Source organism: Bos taurus, chromosome X (assembly GCF_002263795.3).
Source record: "Bos taurus isolate L1 Dominette 01449 registration number 42190680 breed Hereford chromosome X, ARS-UCD2.0, whole genome shotgun sequence".
Taxonomy (NCBI): domain Eukaryota; kingdom Metazoa; phylum Chordata; class Mammalia; order Artiodactyla; family Bovidae; genus Bos; species Bos taurus.
In genome coordinates, this window is record NC_037357.1 from 93,168,741 (window position 1) to 93,186,864 (window position 18,124).

Consider the following 18,124-nt stretch of genomic DNA (forward strand, 5'->3'; position numbering starts at 1 on the left):
AGAAAAAGTGGAAACAGTGACAGATTTTATTTTCTTGGGCTCCAAAATCACTGTGGATGTTGATTGCAGCCATGAAATTAAAAGACACTTGCTCCTTGGAAGAAAAGCTATGACAGACCTAGGCAGTGTATTAAAAAGCTGAGATGTCACTTTGCCAACAAAGTTCCCACTCCAGTATTCTTGGGCTTCCTTTGTGGCTCAACTGGTAAAGAATCCGCCTGCAGTGCAGGAGACCTGGGTTTGATCCCTGGGTTGGGAAGATGCCCTGGAGAAGGGAAAGGCTCCCCACTCCAGTATTCTGGCCTGAAGAATTCCATGGACTGTATAGTTCATGGGATTGCAAAGAGTTGGACACAACTGAGCAACTTTCATTTTCACTTTCACTCTGCGTATAAGTTAAATAAACAGGATGACAATATACAGCCTTGACGTACTCCTTTCCCAATATGGAACTAGTCCGTTGTTCCATGTCCAGTTCTAACTGTTGCTTCTTGACCTGCTTACAGATTTCTTAGGAGGCTGGTAAGGTGGTCTGGTATTCCCATCTCTTTAAGAATTTTTCACAGTTTGTTGTGATCCACACAGTCGAAGGCTTTGGCATAGTCAATAAAACAGAAGTAGATGTTTTTCTGGAACTCTCTTGTTTTTTCTATGATCCAACAGATGTTGGCAATTTCATCTCTGATTCTTCTGCCTTTGCACTTACTAGATGCTTAATAAACATTTAGGACCCAGTATCTGTTTCAGCAAGAATGGGTGATAGTCTTCCCTGGCCATATTTTGAGTAAAATTTGATCATTTTTACTACCCTTATAGTTGTTATGTTTGATTATTTTCTGTTCCTTGTCAACCAAAATGTTGGTAAATCCACGGAAGTTTATGAACCACTTAGTAAGACATTATTAAAGTTTATTGTGTGCCCTTGTACTATGAGCTGAAGGAGAGATAAGAAAGAAAACTCAGTGATGGCTCATGTCTATTTAAGGAGGTATGACTCATATATGAAAAAAGAACAAAATGTGGACAAGTTCTATTTGGAAGAAAAAAGCATGCTAAAATGAAAATATTTGGGAGTCAGTCCTAATCCGAATTCCAAACCTTGTCTCACAATCAGCTGAAAGCCTTAGGGCAAGTGACTTAACAACTTTGAGCCTATGTTTTCTCATCTGTAAAAATTACTATACCATACAAAAGGGAAATAAGTGAGACAAAACATATAAAATGTCTCATCCCTAGTAGGTACTTAACAATCATAGTAATATGTATTATTCTAATACTCTTGTAAAACATGCTTTAAAGAAAGGTGAAAATATTTTTAAGCTTTTAAATTGGTGACAAGTTTCTGCTTGTTTCATATCGTATTATTTTTAGTTAAAATATAAAGTACTGGAGCTTCCCTGGTGGCTCAGTGGTAAATAATGACCTACCAATGCAGAAGACATGGGTTTGATCCCTGATTTGGGAAGATCCCATATGCCACAGAGCAACTAAGCCCATGTGCCACAACTATTGAGCCTGGGAGCTGCAACTACTGAGCCCACATGCTGCAGCTACTGAAGATCACATGCCCTGGAGCCAGTGCTCCACAAGAGAAGCCACTGCAATGAAAAGCCTGTGTACCACAACTAGAAGAAAGTCCACGCAGCAATGAAGACTCACTATGGACAATAATAAATAAATAAAAATATTTTTAAAAATATTTTTTGAAAAAGGTAAAAATACAGTATTCAGTTCAGTTCAGTTTAGTCGCTGAGTCGTGTCTGACTCTTTGCGACCCCATGAATCGCAGCATGCCAGGCCTCCCTGTCCATCACCAACTCCTGGAGTTCACCCAGACCCACGTCCATCGAGTCAGTGATGCCACCCAGCCATCTCATCCTCTGTCATCCCCTTCTCCTCCTGCCCCCATTCCCTCCCAGCATCAGAGTCTTTTCCAATGAGTCAGCTCTTCGCATGAGGTGGCCAAAGTACTGGAGTTTCAGCTTTAGCATCATTCCTTCCAAAGAAATCCCAGGGTTGATCTCCTTCAGAATGGACTGGTTGGATCTCCTTGCCGTGCAAGGGACTCTCAAGAGTCTTCTCCAACACCGCAGTTCAAAAGCATCAATTCTTTGGCGCTCAGCCTTCTTCACAGTCCAACTCTCACATCCATACATGACTACTGGAAAAACCATAGCCTTGACTAGACGAACCTTTGTTGGCCAAGTAATGTCTCTGCTTTTGAATATGCTATCTAGGTTGGTCATAACTTTCCTTCCAAGGAGTAAGCGTCTTTTAATTTCATGGCTGCAGTTACCATCTGCAGTGATTTTGGAGCCCCCCAAAATAAAGTCGGACACTGTTTCCACTGTTTCCCCATCTGTTTTTTTTGCCAAGAAAATGCACTGGTCATAGCAAACACCCTCTTCCAGCAACACAAGAGAAGACTCTATACATGGACATGACCCGATGGTCGACACTGAAATCAGATTGATTATATTCTTTGCAGCCAAAGATGGAGAAGCTCTATACAGTCAGCAAAAACAAGACCAGGAGTTGACTGTGGCTCAGATCATGAACTCCTTATTGCCAAATTCAGACTTAAATTGAAGAAAGTAGGGAAAACCACTAGACCACTCAGGTATGACCTAAATCAAATCCCTTATGATTATACAGTGGAAGTGAGAAATAGATTTAAGGGCCTAGATCTGATAGATAGAGTGCCTGAAAAATACAGTATTAAGTACTTTTAAATAAAGAGGTGAAGAAATTGAACTTCAGTCTTCAAATGTCCATTTGAGTTTCATGCTTTAAGCTCTATTCAAATGGCACATTTCTGTGTACCTATACTTTGTTTTTCTCTTCCGTTTTTTTTCTTATTATAATGCTAATACCTGGAGTTGAACTTGGTTTTCAGACCTCTGATTTGCCTTGCTGCACTTAATTCCTTTCCTGCTTCTCTTCCTTTGATGTTCTCATACACTATTCTCCAAATCTTCCCTGTTCTCTACCCACTCCTCACTCTGAAAGATACATGCACACAATAAATGAGTGAACTCTAGGAGATCAAGGGAGCTGTTGCTAAGCATTCCTGCTTCTTGGCATCTCTAGTGTCTTAGTGAACATGGGTTCTGGAATGAGTGCCTCTGTATGTTTCCTTTCAACATTTTCACCGTTCTAGCCTTCTCCTTAAGTGTATTTGATGAGAGCCAGTACAATCTCCTTACTCAATGAAAAGAGTTATTAATAGTGAGTGGCTATGAAATAAAAAAAACTCATGAAATACTTGACCCTGTTCAAAAGCATAAAACAACCTCTGAATGCCTTAAGACTATAATTTTTCTAGCCATTGGATAAAGGCAGGGGACTTGGACAGAAGACAGTAATAAGACTAGAAAGAAAGGGTTGTTTAAAAGAAAGGATCGATGCAAGGAGTTATTAGTAAGTGGAAGAGTGGTGAAAACAAGATTGAGGGAGAAAAATCAAGATTTCATAGGTAAGTTGTAAGTGTAGTGTTTGGTTTCTATATTTATTTTCCATAAGGATATTTTATATAACTGGAACCAGTCTGGGTGTCCATTTTTCCTCAGCCATTCCTGAAATCTACATAATTGAGGAGTGGAATGCCATGACTGTTTCCATAAAAGAGAGGATGAACTGAAGAAGTATTTTTCTAGGGGATTAATGGCATTTTGGTAGGAAACAGTCTTTGGTCAAATTACATCATGGGGCAATAATAACAGTAGTTAAAATTAATGAAGCATGTCCTATGTACTAGGCACTATTATATGACTTTACCTTTACCTCAAGCAAATATAGTATGAAATTTGTTACATTTATTGTTTATTGTCTTTGTTCTGCCACTAGAATGAAGGATTTATGAAGGCAGGGATCTGTACCTGTTTTGTTGATTTAGATGTCTAAAATGCCTAAAATAAAACTTTGCACATATTAAAATCTCACTTAATATTTGCTGAATAAATAACTTGACCAAAGTCACACAACATATAAATAGCAGAGGTTAGATTTGAAGCCAGGCACACTTTAGCATCTGCTCTCTCTACCTACTCTACTGTCTCTCTGCCTGAAATATGTGCATTATTCATCAGTTTCTGATGCCATGTAAAATACCATGCTTTCCACAGCTATCTTTACATGCCATAGGACATTGTGGACTATATAGGGAGAGGTCAGTGGGGTGTTCTTTCTCATTGACAGAGGATTTTCTTGGGAGAGCTCCCAACCTGCATCAAGCCCCTGTGGATTCAGTTTAGCCTAGCTTATGTACACTATGGTAAAAAAGGGTGATGTCATAAAATCTAGTGTATTTTCTTTTGAGTCTTGGCTATGGCTGAATCAAGAGAAAATGATTCTTCTGTTTGATATATATTTGACATTTTAATGTCCATTCTTTTCACATTCTCATTCTCCTTTCACAACTCACAGGAATAACTCCCTTCATGAAGATCAAAAGTCAGAAGAAGTTCAACTGTGAATTTCATTCAGAAATAGAAGTGCACAGCAAAATCCCTTCAGAAGTCTCTACAGTGAATTAATTTTAGTTTAGCAGTCATTTCAGCAGGCTTGATTGAGAGGGCACTGAAAGGGCCCTAGTGTCAGAGTCAGCTCAGCATCTGAACGAGTTTTCCAGTTTATGCCTTCATAGGATCTACAGTATGATTAATATTGTTTTTTTTTTTTTTCCACCTGCACTTTTAAGAGGCATTTTAAAAAATGGCTGGTGGTGCTTACAAATTCCTGACATCCTTTCATGCCCCCATCCTCCATAGTCTAGTGACATCAAATGTAACCCTTCCTCATTTACCTGGACCTTACAAGTGATTTCTTAGTGTCTTCTCAGAATAAGAGGGGAGCAGAGAGACAGATCTTCGCATAACACTTTTCAAGGTCTTAAGGAATATAATGCGCCATATAGTAGATATGCAATGGAATATCTTGACCTTGTCTAAAGAATGAAAATTAGTCAAGATGATTTCATGTGTTAGAGTCCACACTCACCAAGGCATGAATAATTCAGTTCTCTCCATTAGATTATGAAGCTTTGAAATCTCATTAACACATTGTCTAACACCTCGTCTAGTGCTCAGCAAATATGTTCTTCTATTTTTTGATAAATAATGTTTTCTCCAGCTTTGTTGAAATATAATATTGTATAAGTTAAAGGTATAAAATGTGATTATTTGATATATGTATTTATTGTGAAATGATTACCACGATGAAGTTAATTAACACATCTATCATCTCATGTAGATACAATTTTTTTTTTGTGTCTGGTAACAACTTTTAGGATCTATATTCTCTTAGCAACTTTCAAGGATACAATATGGTATTGTTAACTATAGTCATCATGCTGTGAAGTACTAAAACTTATTCCTTATATTTAGAAATAGCCACTTTCACCCATTTTTTCCCACTCCTCTGCCCCTGACCACAACCCATCTACTCTGTTTCTATGAGTTCATTTTTTTAAGATTCTATATATAAGTGATATCTTAGAGTATTTGTCTTTCTCTGATTTATTTCACTTGCATAATGCCCTCAAGGTACACCCATGTAGTCACAAATGTCAAGATTTCCTTCTTTTTCTGGATGATTAGCATTCCATTCCATTTCTTTATCCATGCATCAGTTGCTGGACACTTAGGTTGTTTCCATGTCTTGATTATTTTAAATAATGTCTACAACAAGCATGATGTTGCAGATGTCTCTTTCAGGTACTGATTTTATCCCCTTTTTATATGTAGGCATACCTCATTCTATTGTGCTTTAATTTATACAGATAATTGTGTGTGTGTATTTTTCAAATTATAGGTTTGTGGTAACCCTGCATTGAGCAAATCTATTGGCACTATTTTTCCAACATTTGCTTACTTCATATCTCTGTCATATTTTGGTAATTCTCATGCTATTTCAAGCTTTTTCATTATTACTATATTTATTATGGTGATTTGTGATAGATGTTCTTTTATATTACAATGGTTTTGGGGCATCACAGATCATGCCTGTATGTGACAGACGTAATTGATAGATGGTATGTGTATTCTGACTTCTTTGCTGACTGGTTGTGCCTTCATCTCTCTCTGTTCAGATCTCCTTATTACCTGAGACACAACAATATTGAAATCAGGCCAATTAATAACCTTACAATGGCCTATAAGTGTTCAAGTAAAAGGAAAAGTCACATGTCTCTCACTTTAAATCAAAAGCTAGAACTTATTAAGCTTAGTGAGAAAAGCGTGTTGAAAGCTGCTGCTGCTGCTAAGTCGCTTCAGTCATGTCCGACTCTGTGTGACCCCATAGATGGCAGCCCACCAGGCTCCCCCGTCCCTGGGATTCTCCAGGCAAGAACACTGGAGTGGGTTGCCATTTCCTTCTCCATGTTGACAGCTAAGACAGGCCAAAAGCTACACCTCTTGCATGCATCAAATAGACAAGTTGTGAATGCAAAGGAAAAGTATTTCTTAAAGGAAATTGAAAGTGCTACTCCACTGAACATATGAACCATAATAAAGCAAAAACAACCTTTTTGCTGGTATGGAGAGATTTGAGTGGTCTAGACAGAAATCAAACCAGCCACAACATTCCCCTAAGCCAAACCTTATCCAAAGCAAAGCCCTGACTCTCCTCAATTCTGTGAAGGCTGAAAGAAGTGAGGAAGCTGCAGAAGAAAAGTGTGAAGCTAGAAGAGCTTAGTTCATTAGATTTAAGGGAAGAAGCCTTCTACCTAACATAAAAGTGCAAGGTGAAGCACTTCTTGAAAGTGCTGATGTAAAAGCTGAAGCAAGTTATCCAGAAATTCTAAGATAATTAATGAAGGTGGCTACACTGAACAACAGATTTTCAAATAGATGAATCAACCTTCTATTGGAAGAAGATGCCATCTAGGACTTTTAGAGCCATAAATGAGAAGTCAATGCCTGGTTTCAAAGGACAGGCTGACTCTCTTCTTGGGGGCTAAGGTAGCTGGTAACTGGTAAGCCAGTGCTCATTTACCATTCCAAAAATCCCAGGACTATTAAGAACTATGTTAGACATTCTGCCGGTCTTCTGTAGAAGGAAGAACGATGCCTGAATGACAAGTATATCTGTTTATAGCATTGTTTACTGAATATTTTAAGCTTACTGTTGAGACCTAGTTCTTGGAAAAAATTGATTCCTTTTTAAACATTAATGTTCATTGGCATTGATACCTGGTCACTGAAGAGCTCTTGATGGATATGCCACAAGATTAATGTTGTTTTCATGCTTGTTAACACGACATCCATTCTGCAGTCCATAGATCGAGGAATAATTTTGACTTTCAAGTCATATTGTTTAAGAAATATATTTTTTAAAGCTATAGCTGCTATAGATAATAATTTCTTTCATGGATTAGGACAAAGTAAAGGAAAAATCTTCTGGAAAGGATTAACCATGCTAGATACCATGAAGAACAGTCATGAATCATGGAAAGAGGTTAAAATATCAATATAAACTGGAGTTTGGAAGTTGATTCCAATCCTCATGATTTCTGTAGAGGATGTATATTCAGATGTGGTGAAAATAGAAAGAGAAAACTAGAATTAGAAGTAGAGACTGAAAATGTGACTGAGTTGCTGCAATCTCATGATAAAAATTTATTGGGTGAGGAGTTGTTTCTTAAGGATGGTCAAAGAAAGTTGTTTCTGGAGATGGACTCTCCTGCTGGTGAAGACACTGTGAAGATTGTTGGAATGACAACAAAGGAATTAGAATATTACATAAACTTAGTTGATAAAGTTGTGGTAGAGTTTGAGAAGATTGACTCCAATTTTCAAAGAAGTGCTACCATGGATAAAATGCTATCATCAAATAGTATTTCATACTACAAAGAAATACTTCATGAATGGAAGACTCAATTGATACTGCAAACTGTATTGTTGTCTTATTTTAAGAAGTTGCTACAGCCACCCCAACCTTCAGTAACCACCAACCTGACCAGTCAGCAGCCATCAACATTGAGGCAAGACCCGGCACCACCATCTGAACTGAAGGCTCATTTTTTGTTTAGCAATAAAGTATTTTTTAAGTAAGTTATGCACATTTGAGAAATTTGTATGCAGGTCAGGAAACAACAGTTAGAACTGGACGTGGAACAACAGACTGGTTCCAAATAGGAAAAGGAGTACGTCAAGGCTGTATATTGTCACCCTGCTTATTTAACTTATATGCAGAGTACATCATGAGAAAAGCTGGGCTGGAAGAAGCACAAGCTGAAATCAAGATTGCTGGAAGAAATATCAGTAACCTCAGATATGCAGATGACACCACCCTTATGGCAGAAAGTGAAGAGGAACTAAAAAGCCTCTTGATGAAGGTGAAAGAGGAGAGTGAAAAAGTTGGCTTAAAGCTCAACATTCAGAAAACAAAGATCATGGCATCCAGTCCCATCATTTCATGGGAAACAGATGCGGAAACAGTGTCAAACTTTATTTTGGGGGTCTCCAAAATCACTGCAGATGGTGATTGCAGCCATGAATTTAAAAGACGCTTACTCCTTGGAAGAAAAGTTATGACCAACCTAGATGGGAACACGTGTATACCTGTGGCAGATTCATGTTGATATATGGCAAAACCAATACAATATTTTAAAGTTAAAAAAAAAAAAAAAAACTAAAAAATTAAAAAAAAAAGAAAAGCAGAGACATTACTTTGCCAACAAAGGTCCGTCTAGTTAAGGCTATGGTTTTTCCAGTGGTCATGTATGGATGTGAGAGTTGGACTGTGAAGAAGGCTGAGCGCTGAAGAATTGATGCTTTTGAACTGTGGTGTTGGAGAAGACTCTTGAGAGTCCCTTGGACCGCAAGGAGATCCAACCGGTCCATTCTGAAGGAGATCAGGCCTGGGATTTCTTTGGAAGGAATGATGGTAAAGCTGAAACTCCAGTACTTTGGCCACCTCATGCGAAGAGTTGACTCATTGTAAAAGACTCTGATTCTGGGAGGGATTGGAGGCAGGAGGAGAAGGGGACGACAGAGGATGAGATGGCTGGATGGCATCACTGACTCGATGGACGTGAGTCTGAGTGAACTCCGGGAGTTGGTGATGGACGGGGAGGCCTGGCGTGCTCCAACTCATGGGGTCGCAAAGAGTCGGACACGACTGAGCGACTGAACTGAACTGAACTGAACTGATGCACGTTTTTAGATAAAATACTCTTATGCGTTTAGTTAATAGACTGTGTGACTGTGTGCTAACTCACTTCAGTCGTGTTCGTCTCTTCCACCCTATGGACTATAACCTGCCAGGCTCCTCTGTCCTTGGGATTCTCCAGGCAAAATTATTGGTGTGCATTGCCATGCTCTCCTCCAGGATCTTCCTAACCCAAGGATCAAACCTGCATCTCCTGTGGCCCCTGCATTGCAGGTAGGTTCTTTACTACTGAACCACCAGGGAAGCCTGAATAGACTATAATATAATGCAAACATAAACTTTTATATTCACTGGGAAACTTAAAAATGTGTGTGACTCAATTGTGCTATTTTCCTTATTGTGGTGGTTTGGAACTAAACTCACAGGTGTGCCTTGTCTTACCGATAAGTGAGATTGCTGTATTATATTGTAGTTCTATTTTTAGCTGTTTTTGTTTTGTTTTGTTTTGTTTTTTTTGAGGCACCACCATACTGTTCTCCATAGTGGGTGTACCGATTTACATTACTACCAACAGTGCATAGGTGCCCCTTTTATTCTTTACATTTTCCTGGTAATTAGTGATGTTGAGCATATTTTCATGTATCAGTTGACCATGTGACTGTCTTCTATAGAAAAATGATCCAAAGGTCTTATGCTCCTTTTTAAACTGGATTCTTTCTTCCTTTCTTTTTTTGGTATTGAGTTATATGGGTTTCTTATATATTTTTGGAGAAGGGAATGGCAACCCACTCCAGTATCCTTGCCTGAAGAATCCCATAGACAGAGGAGCCTGGCAGGCTAAAGTCCATGGGGTTGCAAAGAGTCGGACACAACTGAGCGACTAACACTTACATATTTTGGATATTAACCCCTTACCAGATAGATAGTTTTCAAATATTTTTTCTCATTCTGTTAGGTTGTCTTTCATTTTATTTGCTTATTTATTTATATATTTATTACTGTTCAGAAGCTTTTTAGTTTTATATAGTCTTACTTATTGTGTTTTCGTTTTTTATGCTTTTATTGTCATATCCAAAAATTTGTTGCCAAATGGTGCAAAATTCCATTTATAAAATGAATAATTTTCTGGAGATCTAATTGACAGCATGGTGAATATAGTTAACAATAATATATACTTGAAAGTTGCTAAGAGAGTGGACCTCAAAGGTTCTCACCACATGCCAAAAATGGGTAATTATGTGAGGTAATAGATTTGTTAACTAACCTTATTCTAGTAATCATTTTGAAATATATACTTATATATGTAAAAATTCAATATTAAGTTTATTAATATTTAAAAACTCAATAACTTAACATTAAGGAGTTTCTTTACCTACATTTTTTTCCTAGGAGTTTTATGGTTTCCAGTCTTACATTTAGGTCTTTAATCCACTTCAGGTTAACTTTTTGAGTGACATAAAAGGGAGTTCAATTTCATTTTTTGCATGTGTACATCTAGTTTTCCTAACACTGTTTATTGAAGAGACTGTCTTTTCCTCATTGAGTATTGTCTGCTCCCTTGTCAAATGTTAACTGACGGTATATGCATGAGTTTATTTCTGGACTTTATTTCTGAAATTGAGGTCTACTCTCTTACTAATTTTCAAGTATACAATACATTGTTGTTAACTATATGTACCATCCTGTCAGTTAGATCTCCAGTAAATTATTCATCTTATAAATGGAATTTTATGCCATTTACCAATGTCTTACAGTTTTTACTGCACAGATCTTTCACTTTTTGGTTAAATTTTTCTTAAGTATTTTATTGGTTTTGATACTGTTGCAAATGGGATTGTTTTATTTGTTTTTCAGATAGTTCGTTGTTAGTGTAAAGAAACATAACTGATTTTTGTATATTGATTTTGTATCCTGCAATTTTATTCATTCTAACAATTACTGTTTAGTAGTTCTTACAATTATTTGTTTGGAGAAGGCAATGGCAACCCACTCTACTACTCTTGCCTGGAAAATCCCATGGACAGAGGAGCCTGGTAGGCTGCAGTCCACAGGGTTGCTGAGAGTTGGACATGACTGAACGACTTCACTTCCACTTTATTTGTTAAGTCTAACAATTGTTTGGTGGAATCTTTAGGCTTTTCTATATATGAGATGTCATCTGCAAATAGAGCAATTTTATTTCTTTTCTGTTTTGGATGACTTATTACTTTCTCTTGCTTGATTGCTCTGGCTAGGACTTCTGGTACTACATTGAATAGGAGTGCTGGGAGTAAACATCCTTATCTTGTTGATCTTAGAGGAAATGCTTTCAGCCTTTCGTCATTGAGTATGATGTCATCTGTGGGCTGGTCCTATGGAGCCTTTATTATGTTGAAGTAAGTTTCTTCTATGAAACTTACTATGAAAGAGCACTGTATTTATTAAATATTTTTTCTTTATCTGTTGAGCTGATAATGTGAATTTTTCCTTTATTCTCTCTCTTTTTTTTTTTTTTTTTGGCCACACTGTATGGCTTTCAGGATCTTAGTTCCTTGACCAGGGATTGAACCTGGGCCCTCAGCAGTGAAAGTGTAGAGTCCTAACTACTAGACCATCAAGGAATTAATTCCTGCTATCATTTGTTCTTTTACTATAGTGTGCCACATGATTGATTGGCATATGTGGAATCATTTTTATATCCTTGGGATAAATCCCGCTTGAACATGGTATCAGTGAAGTTGCTCAGTCGTGTCTGACTCTTTGTGATCCCATGAACTGTAGCCTACCAGGCTCCTCCATCCATGGAATTTTCCAGGCAAGAGTACTGGAGTGGATTCCCATTTCCTTCTCCAGGGGATCTTCCCGACCCAGGGATCGAACCCAGGTCTCCTGAATTGCAGGCAGACACTTTACCGTTTGAGCTACCAGGGAAGCCCCTCGAACATGGTATATGCTCTTTTAATGTGCTGTTGAATTAGTTGTCTTAGTATCTTGTTGAGAATTTTTGCATCCATATTCATTAGTGATATTGGCCTATGGCTTTCTTATAGTGTCCTTATCTGCTTTTGAGTCAGGGTAAAGCTGATTTCCTAACATGAATTTGAGAGTATCCCCTCCTCTTCAATTTTTTTGGAGGAGTAGAGGAGGATTGGTAATTTTTCTTTAAATATTTGGTCGAATTCACCAATAAACCCACCTAGTCCTGACCTTGCCTTATTTGGGAGATTTTTTATTAATGATTCAGTTTTCTTACTTGTTATTAGTCTGTTCATATTTTCTATTTTTTCATGATTCACACTTGATAGATTATATTATTATAGGAATCTACTTCCTCTAGTTAGGATGTCCAATAAGTTGGTGTATCATTTTTTATAGTCTTGGTATCTCTGGTACCAGTGGTAATGCCACTTCTTTCACTTGTAATTTTTAAAATTTAATTTATCTTTTTTATTTCTTGGTTAGTATAGCTAAAGATTAGTCATTTCCTTTACCTTTCCAAAGAACCAGTTCTTGCTTTTTTTAATCTTCTCTATTGTGTTATTATTCTCTCTTCCCTTTACATCTGCTCTGATCTTTATTATTTCTTTACTTCTGCTAATTTTGGGCCTAGTTTTTCTAGTTCCTTGAGGTGTAATGTTAGGCTGTTTGAGATATTTCTTTGCTCTTAAATGTGTATGTTTATAGTCATAAACTTTCTTCTTAAAACTGCCTTTGCTGCACCCCATAAGTTCTGATACGTTGTATTTCTTTTTTTATTTTTTATTTTCCTTTTGATTTCTTCTTTGATTTTTCAGGAGCGTGTCATTTAATTTCTATGTATTTGTGAATTTTCTAGCTTTCCTCCTGTTTTTTATTTCTGTTAGTATTTTTTATATGAGAGGACATATCTCCGGATTGTGGTATATTTCTGTCTGAAATACTTAAGTACTCTCTGCCTCTAAGATCTTCATTTATCCAATTGCAAAACTGGACAAAATATATACTATAACAGGAGTGGTTCAAATCTGTTCATGGACAAAGATAATGTATAGTAGAAATCCGTGATGATTTTGGAGTGTGTCTAAGTCTCTGAACTTTAGCTGTATCATCTGCAGAAAGGGAAAAATAATTTGTAATTTCTAGCATTCGGAGAAATATTAAATAAGAGCATACATATAAAGTACCCACAGTGCCTAGCACTTATTTTTTATTAAATAAATTTTAGTGACTTTTGAAACTGTTGTTACTGACTTTGGTTTTGTGAAGAACAGTACCTCAAAACACCAAAGTCAGGTAGCCTTAATTTATCTCAGGAAAACTGTTCATCTTCCTCTCCTTCATCTATTCATCTTACTTTGTCCCATTATTAACCCAGCCAAAGCACAACTCAGTGTTCCCATGGCTGTAATCAACCTGCTTCTTTCAGCCTTCTCTTTTTCAGTAAATTGTGCCTCCTTTCAGTTTATCAGGCCAAAGACCTTAGAGTCATCATTATATTCTGTATTTGATAAATAGAGCACATGCTGTTAGCTATAATCTTATAAAAGAGAATCTCCTAAATCCCACCACTTTTCACCAACTCCAGCATACCAAACTGGTCTGTGCTACCACCATCTCTCCCCTAGTAGTACCCTCTATTCTTTATCTGTCCCTAAAAATGTATTCCTAATACATCAGCAAGAGTGATCCTATTATAACCAAAGGCATATCAGGTCAGTTCCATGCTCAAATGTCTCCAATGGCATCCCATCAAACTGAAAGCCAAAGTACTTACCTTGGCATACAAGAAAGTGCACGATTTTGTACCTGCTCCCTCTCTGACCCCATCTCTTATCCCCTGTCTCCATTCACTGTGTTTAAGCTATAACAACTTTGAATTTGCCATTCCTTCTGCTGGGAATCCTCTTCCCTGCAATATCCACGTGACTAACCTTCTGCTTTTTTCAGTCTTCTGTTAAAATGTTACCTCCCCAGACAGGTTTATATAAAAAAATAACACCCTCGTGAGTACCCCCATCCCTACTACCCTCTCTGATTTTATCTGACATATTCTATACTGTTTATTGTCCTTTCATTCCGACTAGTATTTAATAACCTTCATAAGGGACACTGTTCTTTACACTAACTCCCAGTACTGAATAAATGAACAACTAGCTCAGTGCCTACTATGTTACAAACACTGTATCAAGCACCAGGGCTACATACAACACATTAGCTCTAGCCTGGAGGAGTTCAAAGAAGTAATATAAATGCACAATTCCTATTATAATGCTAGGTACTATAATAATGATCTTTACCAGGTGCTGTGGTAGTTTAGAGGATGGAGCTCAAATGTGTGATGGATGGCAAGAAAGTCTTCATGAGGAAGGTAATGCTAGACGTAGAATTTGAGCTGAATCTGAAGGATGAATATTCAATAAGCGAAAGAGGAGTAAAAGGTGGTGATAGGAGGGAAATGTTGAGAAGACATTCTAACTAAAGAAAAAAGCAAGTAAAATGACATCAGATCAGATCAGGTCAGTCGCTCAGTCGTGTCCGACTCTTTGCGACCCCATGAATTGCAGCACGCCAGGCCTCCCTGTCTATCACAAACTCCCGGAGTTCACTGAGACTCACGTCCATCTAGTCAGTGATGCCATCCAGCCATCTCATCCTCTGTCGTCCCCTTCTCCTCCTGCCCCCATTCCCTCCCATCATCAGAGTCTTTTCCAATGAGTTAACTCTTCGCATGAGGTAGCCAAAGTACTGGAGTTTCAGCTTTAGCATCATTCCTTCCAAAGAAATCCCAGGGCTGATCTCCTTCAGAATGGACTGGTTGGATCTCCTTGCCGTGCAAGGGACTCTCAAGAGTCTTCTCCAACACCACAGTTCAAAAGCATCAATTCTTCAGCGCTCAGCCTTCTTCACAGTCCAACTCTCATATCCATACATGACTACTGGAAAAGCCATAGCCTTGACTAGATGAACCTTTGTTGGCCAAGTAATGTCTCTGCTTTTGAATATGCTATCTAGGTTGGTCATAACCTTCTTTCCAAGGAGTAAGCGTCTTTTAATTTCATGGCTGCAGTCACCATCTGTAGTGATTTTGGAGCCCAGAAAAATAAAGTCTGACACTGTTTCCACTGTTTCCCCATCTATTTCCCATGAAGTGATGGGACTGGATGCCATGATCTTCGTTTTCTGAATATTGAGCTTTAAGCCAACTTTTTCACTCTCCACTTTCACTTTCATCAAGAGACTTTTTATTTCCTCTTCACTTTCTGCCATAAGGGTGGTGTCATCTGCATATCTGAGGTTATTGATATTTCTCCCGGCAATCTTGATTCCAGTTTGTGTTTCTTCCAGTCCAGCGTTTCTCATGATGTACTCTGCATATAAGTTAAATAAACAGGGTGACAATATACAGCCTTGACATACTCCTTTTCCTATTTGGAACCAGTCTGTTGTTCTATGTCCAGTTCTAACTGTTGCTTCCTGACCTGCATACAAATTTCTCAAGAGGCAGATCAGGTGGTCTGGTATTCCTATCTCTTTCAGAATTTTCCACAGTTTATTGTGATCCACACAGAGATGTGAAATATAGCAGCAGCTATGTATAAAGAGAATGAATAAATTTTTCTTGAAACTAGGGTATTGTGCATACATGGTATGGAAGGGGGATTTTTACTCATCTTTGTCAAGGGACTTGTCTTTTCTCAACCCAGTCAAAAAATAGAGTGAATAGGATGAGTATATAAAACGTGCAAAGTTCCATTCACTGAGGAAGGATCCCTGATAGATCAGAGGAGCTAGTGATGATTTTAGAAATTATTTGAATTATGTCCTTCAGACCTGGATTATGTTCCTCAGGTCAGCATATCTTCTACTTTGGGTAAGGAACAGAATAATAGAAAACATTATTGCAGGTAAACCTTAGTGCACTCTACCACAACTCTGCACATTCCAGCCTTAATCATGAATTGTCTTTGCAAAACAGGGCTGGGTTGGAAAGTGGGTTTGGAACAGGGACCCAGGGAGGAGACAACTGTTGATTGTGAAAAGGCAGCCTGAAGAGATAGGAGTAAGGAGCTCCACAACTGGGAACATTTGGAGAAAAAGCCTAAGATACCTAAAAGCAAGTTGTCATTGTTGAGAGGCATGCAAGAGGAGAACCTAACATTATAACCCCTTTCCCCAACTGCTGGCTTCTTTGGTCTCCATGGGCATTGGGAGGAGCTCCCACCTGAGCGGGTCCACTTCCTTGTTAGGTGGAGGTCTCCTCTGTTGGCCAGCATGGGCTCCAAGGGCCTGAGCACTGCCCATCCCAAAACCCCCTTGGGAATCAGTGGTGGGCACCCCTGCCTCGGACAAGAGCCCTCCAATGCTGGTGAGGGCTGAGTGCTAAAGCTCGGGGTTGAGAGAATGGATCCTGGGAGAGAAACACTGTTGGTTGGGTGGATACAGCAGAGGGGACTGGAGTGAGGAGATTTGCATCTGGGAATGCCCCCTAGAGAAAGCATGGTCTGCCTGAAAAGCGAGGCATCATTACTGAGAGGTGCACAGGGAGTACGGCCATCATCTTCCCATACTCCAGCTTCTGCTTCCTCGACAGAGGGAGTGTGCCACAGTCTGTTCCAACTTTTTGTTGGTCCTGCTGCCACAGACAACTTACAGACAATCCAATTGTGGCCACAGTACCAGTGCCCCAATATAAATAAATAAATGGTGCCTCAAACATCTATTCATTCCCTCTCATCTGGGCAGGGAACAGATGCTTGAGAGTGAGGCACACAAAGGGGTTGGGTCAAAACCAAACCTGAGCCCCAGGAGCAGTGCAACTAAGGAAGAGGAACAGATATCTTTCTGTGCAGCTGCACAAGCTGTGGACTCAATCCCCATGTAAGCTGGATAAATCCTGCGTCTCTGGAACACATGAATATGCGACAACTGTTTCAACAATTGAGACCTGTTTAGCCTTCACAGCACTGGACACAGAGGGCAAGTACATGTGAGAATTGGGCAAGGTCAGAGTCTGAGCTGGCTCCACAGTGTCCACAGCAGATACAGAGAACTATCTAGAGGTATTTGAAAGCCTACTTAGGATGTGGGGTTTGGCTCTGGCTCACTGTGGGAGCAAGAACATTGACAGAAGAGGCTCCAGGGAAATATTACTACCTTTCTTTTTGTGTGTGTGTTTCATTTTACTCATTGTTTTTGTTATTGCTTTTATTGGTTTTTATTTTTACTTTATATATGTATATATTATATATAATTTTTTACTTTAACTTTTTGTTGCACTGTGTTTTATATTCTTCTTGTTGCTTTGTGGCTTTTTTCCCTGCTTTTGTCCTTTGTTATTTTATTTTGTTTTCATTGTTTTTCTGTATCTACTTTATGTTTTTTTTTTTTGCTTTACTCTTTTTATTGTTTGTTTGCTTTGTTTTTATTTTTCATTCTTTGTTAGTTTAGTCCTTATTAACTATTCTCAGAATTATTTTGTTATTGTTTTGTCTGTTTTTTTCCTATTTTATGTGTGTGTGTTTGTTGTTACTTTTTTTATCTGCTGTTGTTTTTGGTATGTCTTGGGTTCTGTTTTCTTTTTTTATTTTAAATTTTTCTGTTATTTCTTTCCTTTTCTTCCTTTTTTATCAGTCTGCACTCTGTTGGCTCTAGGGTCTTGCATTGTTGGCTGTAGGCTCTGCTGAAGAGTTGAACCTGGGCCTCCAGGTTGGGAGCATAAAGTCCAAGATGTTGGACCACCAGAGAATTTCTGGGTCCAGGGAATATTAATAGGCATGCATGTTCATGGAGGTACCCATATCAAAAGACCCAGCCCAGTGCAACTTCCAGCAGGCTTCAGTGCTAGAAATGTCATGCCAGTCAAGAGAATAACACAAATCCACCCATCAGTAAATGGGTTGCCTGAAATCATACTTAGCTCACAGATATCCCAAGACACCCCACCTGATGAGGCCTTGACCTACAGAGTGTAAACATTCAAATCTACTCACCAGAGTGCAGGCACAAGGCCCTTCCACCAAGAAGTCTACACATGCCATCCTCACTTACCAGGGGG

The 18,124-nt window shown here is 38.6% G+C and overlaps 1 protein-coding gene and 1 non-coding gene across 3 annotated transcripts in view; one reads left to right on the forward strand and one right to left on the reverse strand.

The window, feature by feature from the left end:
* KLF8 (KLF transcription factor 8) overlaps positions 1-18,124 on the forward strand; it is a 347,285-nt gene that overhangs the window by 64,734 nt on the left and 264,427 nt on the right. The window lies entirely within an intron of this gene.
* On the reverse strand, positions 11,639-11,711 carry TRNAE-UUC (transfer RNA glutamic acid (anticodon UUC)). The gene has a single exon. It is a non-coding gene; the product is annotated as a tRNA-Glu (tRNA).